The sequence below is a fragment of the Scleropages formosus genome, chromosome 17 (genome assembly GCF_900964775.1).
Source record: "Scleropages formosus chromosome 17, fSclFor1.1, whole genome shotgun sequence".
In the NCBI taxonomy this organism is placed as follows: domain Eukaryota; kingdom Metazoa; phylum Chordata; class Actinopteri; order Osteoglossiformes; family Osteoglossidae; genus Scleropages; species Scleropages formosus.
The window spans coordinates 4,128,397-4,137,899 of record NC_041822.1 but is presented as its reverse complement, the minus strand read 5'-3'; positions in this window follow the sequence as shown (position 1 = coordinate 4,137,899).

Here is a 9,503-nt window from a genome sequence, read left to right as displayed (position 1 = left end):
CAGGTGCCAGCTCACTGCAACCCTACTTGGGACAAGCAGCTTCAGCAAATGTGTGTGTAGGTATTTAACATCTTCTGTATTAGTGTCAATGGGAAAGAGCATCTTTTAGATTTCCAAGCATTCCTTTTGCAAATAGTTAGTTTTACAGTAACGGTTTTGTATGTCATTGAAGAAAGAAAGTACACACACACACACACACACACACACACACACACACACACACACACACACACACACACACACACACACACTGTCTGAGACTGCTCGTCCTGAGCGGAGTCACCACCAACTGGAGCCTAATCCAGCAACACAGGGTGCAAGACTGGAGGGAGAGGGGACACACCCGCCGCGACCTCGCTCGGGACAAGCGGTTGTTGACGATGTATGGTTACTAAGCTTTGTAGGAAGTTTATTAATTAAGAGTATTATTTTTGGAAGCACTTTCACTTTACGGCTTTTTTTCCTCAACCAAGTGCCTAAAACTTTTGCACAGTACTGTATGTAGTACTCCTCAGAGTATGACAATTGTATTAATTCATTACATGTGCAATGTCTGTAGTTTACTTGTCTATCAAGCCGTCTAATAATTATGAAATTTGTTTTCTGAGTGGGGTGCGGTGGCGCAGTGGGTTGGACCGCAGTCCTACTCTCCGGTGGGTCTGGGGTTCGAGTCCCGCTTGGGGTGCCTTGTGACGGACTGGCGTCCCGTCCTGGGTGCGTCCCCTTCCCCCTCTGGCTTTACGCCCTGTGTTGCCGGGTAGGCTCCGGTTCCCCGTGACCCCGTAAGGGACGAGCGGTTCTGAAAATGTGTGTGTGTGTGTGTGTTTTCTGAGTGAGCCACATATTTTTTTTTTTCTCCTACGGTTTCAGTGCACTTATTCCTGATATCCTTCCTAAACCCTGTTCCCCGCAATGCAATGCACATTGACTGACCATCTCTTTGTAGAATACAGTGTTCTATAAACAAATATTTATTGATAAAATGTATATTGATAAGACCATGAGTAATTAAAGTATAGTGACACAGATGTGTGTAGTTCATTAACTCCTTGAACTTTAGAAAAATTGATTTAGCCTCCAATTTGCACTCATCAGCATTGTTTCCTGAGCATCTCACGCACATAAATACTTGATGATATGCATAAATTGCACATATTGAATGGATAATAATTACAGGGAACAATAACATAATACACGATGCAATATAGAATATTGCACCTGTCATATTATCTTCAACTTTTTAAGCATCTGATATACAGTTTCACATCCTTAGTTCTGTCAAATACTGACTTTATTGCAGTAGAAAGCAAAACACTGCTTAATAGGCTATTAAACCATGGTGAGATGGAGCTGACTTGACAATGTTTATTGCTTTCACATCTTGAACCATTAAAGGAAGACGGATTGCACGTGTTTCTTAATTGTTCCAATGGTAAATCTTCATGATAGCTTGTTCTAATAAGAAAGGAAATCAAAGAATCGCCGAGCCCAGTCACTGCGCTTTTGAAGCTCGAAAACAGTTTAGACAGAGTTGATTCAGTGCCTTCACTAATCTCTGCTCTGGGAGCATGTTTCTGAAAATAAATTTTAAAGTAAAGTCTGCATGTGGCAGCTCCCACCGTAATTTGTCCAGCGAAGAGAGGACAAAGCTCCAAATCACATTGAATCTCCATTAAGGGACAGATCCTGTTTCTGACATCCACTGTTGTGAGACGCTTCTCCTTTTTCTTTTGATGCATTGACTCTTTTTTTTCTGTATATTATTTTAATTGAGTTTATTAGCCTAGCTAGTAATACAAAACCAATTTTTGTTTTCTCTCTGAAAAAAATTCACTCGGGGACCATTATACCGGCCACTTGCTTGCTTCGACATTCATTGCATGTCTCACAAGGGTTCAAAACGCCCTGTCTAATCGCCGTCCAATTGACTGATGCACATGTCTGTGTTGAACGCCATTATGCTGTGCTCATCCGTCTGTGTTAAACTACATTATCACCGACTCAACACCAGCAGAATGAGATGTGAGATACCTAATGCGGAGATTCCATTTGTTGATCGAGCTTTGATTCAAATCACTGAACTGCACATGTACTTTACCTGTGCTATTGCAAGAATCTAGAACCTGAATTATTACATCTCAAGACAGATCATATAATCTTCGGCCTAAAATGTAACTGACCCGTTCTTGCCATTGGTTCTTGATGTGTCTTCCATTCCGTGAATCTGTTGACGCTGGCTTAATTGGACACCTCTTGCGTTCCCCCACCACCCCAAATTCACTATTCACAGTGAATGTCTGTATTCAGAGACATTTCTCTCAGTTGATATGAAATTTCTAATGATGAAATGTCATAAATGAGTTCGTCACTAAAGAGCACATTGTCAGTTTTGCTTTAGAGGCTGGAAAAGAGACAAGAGAACACTTTCACCTGGATCTATCCATTCAGCATCAAAGCTGACTTCTGCGTGAACCCGTCACACCGAATTGGGATTTCACACAAGGATGCGTTACTGTTAGGTATGTGAACAAATTGTACATCATTTGGTAAGTTTGGTTATGTTGGGCTACACTTGCGATGGCTTTTTAGAGATGCAGTTTTGGAAATAATAACAAGCTTTCTGAACTGTGTTTCACTGCTCCGGTGACAATTTAATCTTTTTAATATTGTTTGACCTTTAAATTACAATGCTGGATTGAATGAAAACTATTATAATTACAATCTCCTGGTCAACTCATTGCCGAAATTTCGAAATGTGGCGTATTTTGTGTGCTGGAATGGGTCTTGTACAGATGCTCCTCGACTTACGATTTTTTCGATTATAAGATGGTGAGCTGGCGAAAGACATTCTGCAGAAACCGTGCTTCAAATTTTGAATTTAGATTTTTTTCCCAGGCAAACGATATGCAGTGCGATACTCTCTTGCAATGCTGGGCAGCAGCAGCAATCCGCATCTCCCAGTCTGTCACCCAGAGGTGTGTATTATGTGTATTACATGCATTTTCGACTTACGATATTTTTGACTTGTGATGGGTTTGGCAGAACGTAACCCCATCGTAAGTTGGGGACCACCTGTACTTATTAAGAGTCAGTTTTAAACTATACAACCATGAACATTTTCACAAAACCAAGACTCTGGATGACACCAAGAAATACCCTCTGTGCTTGTTATCAACTAGCTAATTATTAGAGGTGATGAACAAATTATGACGGAAAAGTAAAGACATTCACCCATGTTTTGTCCATAATATGATGCATTTAAGTGAGACCGAAAGCATAATAATCAAGAGGCACCTTTCACAGAACCTGGCCAACAAAAAGGTTTCCAAGGCTGAGCACCGCCCAATGAAGGCTACTAAGTAAGTGGCAGTAAATGCAGTCGCGGTTGCGCTGTCAGCAATTTTCTCAGGAATTCCACTGTGCAGCAACTTCACCAGTGCTGAGCAGACAAAAGACAGAGACATAAGACCATGAAATACGATGCTGTCCATTCCTTGTTTTGTTGCATGTTTAAGTGTGGAACTAATTACCAACTAAGTACTGAATACAGCAGTAATCATAAATAATCCAAGCACTTTCAATGAAAAAACACACACAGATTCACTCACAAAGTCAATAAATAGATCTAATAAAAAGTGGCATCTAGAAGCAGCTGGTAGTGTAGTGGTTAGAGCTGTGGCCTTTGGCCCCAATGGTCACAGGCTCAGTCCCTACCTCCTGCTATAGTACCCTTGAGCAAGGTACTTACCCTGAATTGCTCCAGTAAAAATTATCTAGCTGTATAAATGGGTAAATAACTTAAAATTGTAAGTCACTTTGGAGAAAAGCATTATTTAAATAGTGCTTTGAATAGAGCCACCAATGTGGTGTTTCAAAAACCCATCACTTTGTTGTTTGTTCCATTTACTATTTCACCATTTTTAAATTGTATTGATGCCCATTGCTGTAAATGAAAGCTTTGTGTAGTCAGTCTCAACTGACATTACATTACACATTTATTCTACAAGAAAACAAGGAAAATAAAGCGTCAAAGGATTTCGATTGCAGTTATGTTAGTTATGTTGACTGTAGTTAAGTCCAAAGACATGCAGTTCAGGTTCACCCGTAGTGTGTGAGTGATAGAGTGTGTGTGTTCCACTGATGTATAGATGAGTGACCCAAATGTTGAGATGGTAATGAGGTGTGTTTTGTCAGGATGGGAATCCACCGAAAGCACCTAATATCAGCCGTGCTGACAAAACAATGCTCCATATGGAATAACAGCATATTACTTAAGACAAGATCCTGAACGTCCTGGTGGGCCTTGTTCCCCATAAGAACACAAAAATCCACAGCAATGTACCAGTCAGACCCATAGCTCATATCTGAATTATAGAAATATTGTTCAAAACTGAAACCCAAGATCTATACACTCCAGCAGAACTGTTATCTCCTGCCAGAGGACTTCCGGGATACCATTAGCAGAGGGGCGATGAAGGAACAGCAAATGCTATTCAGTACAGCAGTTTCAAGATGCCCTCAGTGAGGAATTACTGAAGATGAGAGAGGTCTTTCCAATAAGCCTGAAATCTGCAGGGGAGAAGCAGTTGCTCAAAACGTCTAAAAAACTTTTCCGGGAACTGCAACAATCCAAGTCAAACCCAGGTCCAACCAGCATTACCACCTCATTTCACTCATCATCTCACTTCAATCCTTTATTCCCTCACCTGCATTTAAATATCTTTACCTGTTCATTCACTTTTTTCTCTTCCTACTTGCCTATTTCACTTGGTAAGATATATACTGTATATATTTTTCAAATTAATTTACATGTTTTGTTACTTGTGTGTATGCATGTACATATATGCTGTATGTATATGTATTTGTGTCTGACATTGTATGACCATGGAATGTCCCTCTGGGATTGAATATAGCTTTTATCCATCCATCCATCCATCCATTCATTCATTCTTTTTATTTTGTTTCATTTCATTGAATGATCCAAAAGCCAAAGTGTTACTGTCACTTAATACCAAGTATAATCCATGCCAACATATACTTACATACAAGCACAAAACCCTTGAGGACAGCAATAGGGTAAGACTGGCAGGACAATTACAGAGGTTTAAGAAACGAATGTTGAAACGAACATTTCGTTCTCCATTTGAACTGCTGCGGCAAGAGCAAATGGGTTTATTTTTGCTGTACTTTGTAGTCATTTTCATAATAATTCCTGCCTTTAAGAACTACATTTTATATAGATATTGTGACGAGTAGTGGCATTCAAATGTTTTTCATGTTTCATTAATTAGGTTTTTTTGTAATCTGTACAGTTTTCCGGAGGGGGGATTTGAACCTGGTAGGTTTTATTGTTGGGGGAGGTCTTAAGACTGCCTCTGTTTATGCAGTTCTCCAAATTAGCTCAGTCCCATCCCAAGGTGAAGTGTGGAACAACAAGGGCACCCCGTCACATAGGCCACAGAGGAGAGCCTTTCAACAACCCGCACAGAATTTCACTGTCGGCAGCTGGATCGGTCTGGTTTTAAATGAGAGAAAATGTTATAAAAAGTTAAATGGCTTGACACGGTGCTGATGAAAACAGATACAAATGAGGAAATCAGATCTCTACAAGTCAAATCCAAAAAAAAACTGTAGGTTCGAGCCCTTAGCAAGGCACTTAACATATGCGAACCCAAATGAAGATAAGTGAGCCTGTAATATGATTATTCTCGAATAGCTATAATTGTTACAATTTACATCCAGTTTCGCTTTTAAGGCACTTCAGAGGTGTCAGCAATCAAGATGTATAAAATGTGGGTAGTGTACCGTACAAATATGGTATACCGAACATCATACCTTTAATATGATTTCATACCAAAGCCATATTCTTTAATAAAGTCGCTCTTGAGTGAACTACTTAAAGGGATTTTGAACCTGGGGCAACTCCTTATTGTCATTCGTAATGAAAGGGATTTATAAGAATTGTATGGTACAGTACAGGGTCTACAGTAAATCGGGTCCAGATTGGTACATATGTGCTTAGTGTTAGTAAAAGTGGTAGTATATCAGTAGGGGCAGCTGGTAGAGTAGTGATTAGCGTTACTGCCTTTGGATCCAAATGTTGTAGGTCTGATCCCCACCTTTGGCTGTACTACTCTTGAGCAAGGTACTTACCCTAAATTGCTCCAGTAAAATTACCCAGCTGTATAAATGGGTAAATAATCATAAGCTTGTGGATTTAATAATTATAACCCTAACATTGTAAGTTGTTTTGGATAAAAGTGTCAGCCTCATTAATAACTGTAAATATATCAAAATAGTATTTTCAGGGGAGGCAGCTGGTAGAGAAGTGGTTAGAGCTACTGCCTTTGGATCTAAAGGTCACAGGTTAGGTCCCCCCCCTCTGGCTGTAGTACCCTTGAGCAAGGTACTTACCCTAAAATTTCTCCACTAAAAATTACCCAGCTGTATAAATGGGTAAATAATTGTAAGTAGCTTAGCACTGTAAGTTGCTTTGGAGAAAAGCATCAGCTAAATGAATAAATGTAAAAGAAACTGAAAAAGACCGGTGAGGACCTGCTCGTCTGTTTCAGAAGGGGTATAAGCAGTAAGCGTTTGCAGCAGTGCAGTGGAAATAGAGGTGACATGCAGCACTGTGGTCCGGCAAGACGCCAGTGAAATTTCTCCCGGAGCATTGTCACATTCTGTGGCTTCTCTTTCATGCCTGGAATATGGTGCTCACTTCGTCGTGGCGGGTCACCTATGCTGCAAACATAAGGGGGCTGGAGACGGAGGAAAAGAGAGGGAGTTGGGCTCCTCGAACCACCGTCTCTGCTACTGTTCCCTCCTTCATTTCTCTGCAGTGTCATTTAAAGGAGGCTATTTCGAAATATAAAGTGATTAAAATGTGCACATGCAAACATTGGCGAAGACTAATGCATCCATGGCTCCTCATCATGATGTACCGGGCGTAGATTTAAGACGTGTGACTGTGTGCCGGCTGAGCAGCATAAGAACACGCACCCTCCAGTGTGTCTCACTTCACTGGGCAGAGGTGGGGTGGGATGCAACACAGACATACCATCAAAAGACAGAAACTGAGATAGAAAGTGGCGAGGAGAAGACGAGCAGAAATCTGATATTTGCCTACATTTATAGCCAGTAATAAGTAGTCGTCAGATTTATGGCTTTAATGAGACTTATTACTTTTGCCTGACATTTTCAATTAATATGGAATTACCGAAACATGATAAATTTCTTATGGAGGAACAAGTTGTAAATAATGGCGACGAAAGAAAGAAATTCCATTGGCAGCAGTGATTCAAAAATCTGGACTGTATCGTCATGTATATTATTATGAGTTGATAGCAAAACAACCAATGACTGATGTAAGTGGATTATTGTGTGTTTTGTGAGCGGAACAACTTGGAAAAAGCTGGTCACGATGATGAATGAACCATAGTATAACTTGTTACGGTGATGTCATCGTTCGCAGTGCTTTTACACTAAGAATTACAAGATAGCTTTCAGGTCTCAGCCCATTCATAAGATTTGTCTGCATGTCCATTGAAGTTTCTGAAGGAGCTATTGTGGTTCTTTCCATAAGGTTTCATTCATGTCGAAGCATCCAGGTCACAGATTTAAAAGGTTATACATCAAGTGAGCGCAGCAGAGAGTAATGTTATTATCAGGATTCATATCTGTCAAGCTTGTCTGCGGAAGGACCACATCAGCAGAGAAGACAGGGTGTGATTTATACAAACTTGACCCTGGACCAATTGCCTTGTCTCTGATTGCCAGTGATGATATGGTGCTAATCTTACCCTGCCATCTGACTCTCCTGAAATAAAAGCACAGACACACAAACACAGAGGTACAAAATGCAAGCCAGTGACATTTCAGTCTGAGAATTCAGCTTCTAAAATTGGAGCTGTCTGTGATCCCTGTTAAGAGGCACAGTTATAATGCCTGGTCTGTTTTTCTTCCCTGTTTTGCAACAAGAGTATAGTAATATTTATGTTTAAAGGTTTGCGTGGATATTTGCAACATTATGTTTACAGGTAAGTACTGGCCATGGAAAGATTTCAGGATGAAATAAATTTAATATTTAATTTATTTACTTTGTTTACTTTCACAAAGACATACAGGCAGTCCCCAGATTACGAACGAGTTCCGTTCCTAAGTCTGTATTTAAATCAGATTTGTACGTAAGTCGGAACAGACTTAAGCATGGTGGGTATCTACCGTCAGTTAGTCAAATGTTTGTCTTAGTATATAGTATATATTGTACATTACAGACACACTTTTGGATATACTACACACACACACACACACACACACACATTTGCTGAAGCTGCTTGTCCAGAGCGGGGGTCACGGCGAGCCGGAGCCGAACCCGGCAACACAGGGCGTAAGGATGGAGGGGCAGGGGTTACACCCAGGACGGGACGCCAGTCTGTCACAAGGCACCCCAAGCGGGACTCGAACCCCAGACCCACCAGAGAGCAGGACCTGGCCAAACCCGCAGCTCCTCCAGATGCACTAAAACATCTTTAATACTAATACTAATAATAAATGTAACTACAATATTTATAATAGAGAGACAAAACAAAAAAAAATTAAAGCCAAACACAGTAACCCATGAGACACTGTTAACAGCAATGTGGTCCGACTGAAAAGAACGAAGTCTTAGTCCTACCTCGGGCTCACGCGCCGACAAACGGCTGTAGACGCATAATGTTTTGTTGCGTGTTGCAAAGTAACGCCCGTTTGTTATTAAGAACCATTGTACAGAACTCAAATTTTTAATATAATAGGCTTTACTAAGGGTAGTTCATAACTACAGGTTGTGTGTAAGTCGGACATTCGTAACCCGGGAACTGCCTATATATTTTTTTGATTGCTCTGTACTGGTTTCATAATCAGTAAGCACTGATTTATTACCAAGATTAATGTCATCACTCCACCCTAAAGAGCTCCTTAAACCTTTTCAAGAACATATATCATCTACATTTACTGTTTTTCTGAACCTGGCCAGTAGCCAAAAAATACAGCATTATTCCTTATTTTGTTATTTTTTTCTACTACTTATGTTGCAGATGCATATTGTATAGAGTAACAAACCCTACCTTTCCAAACACTTGTCTGTTGCTCATATAATTGTCATGGTGATGGGTCCTCAGAGACTCATTCTAAAACTGAAACCTTTGTGCATTAAAATAGAATGGTATGCTTTCCTGAGAGACAATTTACTTAAACCATTAGAGAGCAGTTCCGCCTGAAATAAGTGAAACTATTTCGGTGTTACGTAACCAGGACAACTGATTGTTTTAATCTGGTAACACAATGGTAAAATGGTAAAGCAGCTATTTAGATTAGTATGCCAGCATAAACAATGCAGTGTCATTTTTAAATGTAGGGAATTAAAATTGTATTTTCCTTATTAACCTCTTTACATTTTTATAAATCCGAAATATATTTTATACTATTGTATGGAGTGAGTCACATTGTAAAACTTGGAAAAT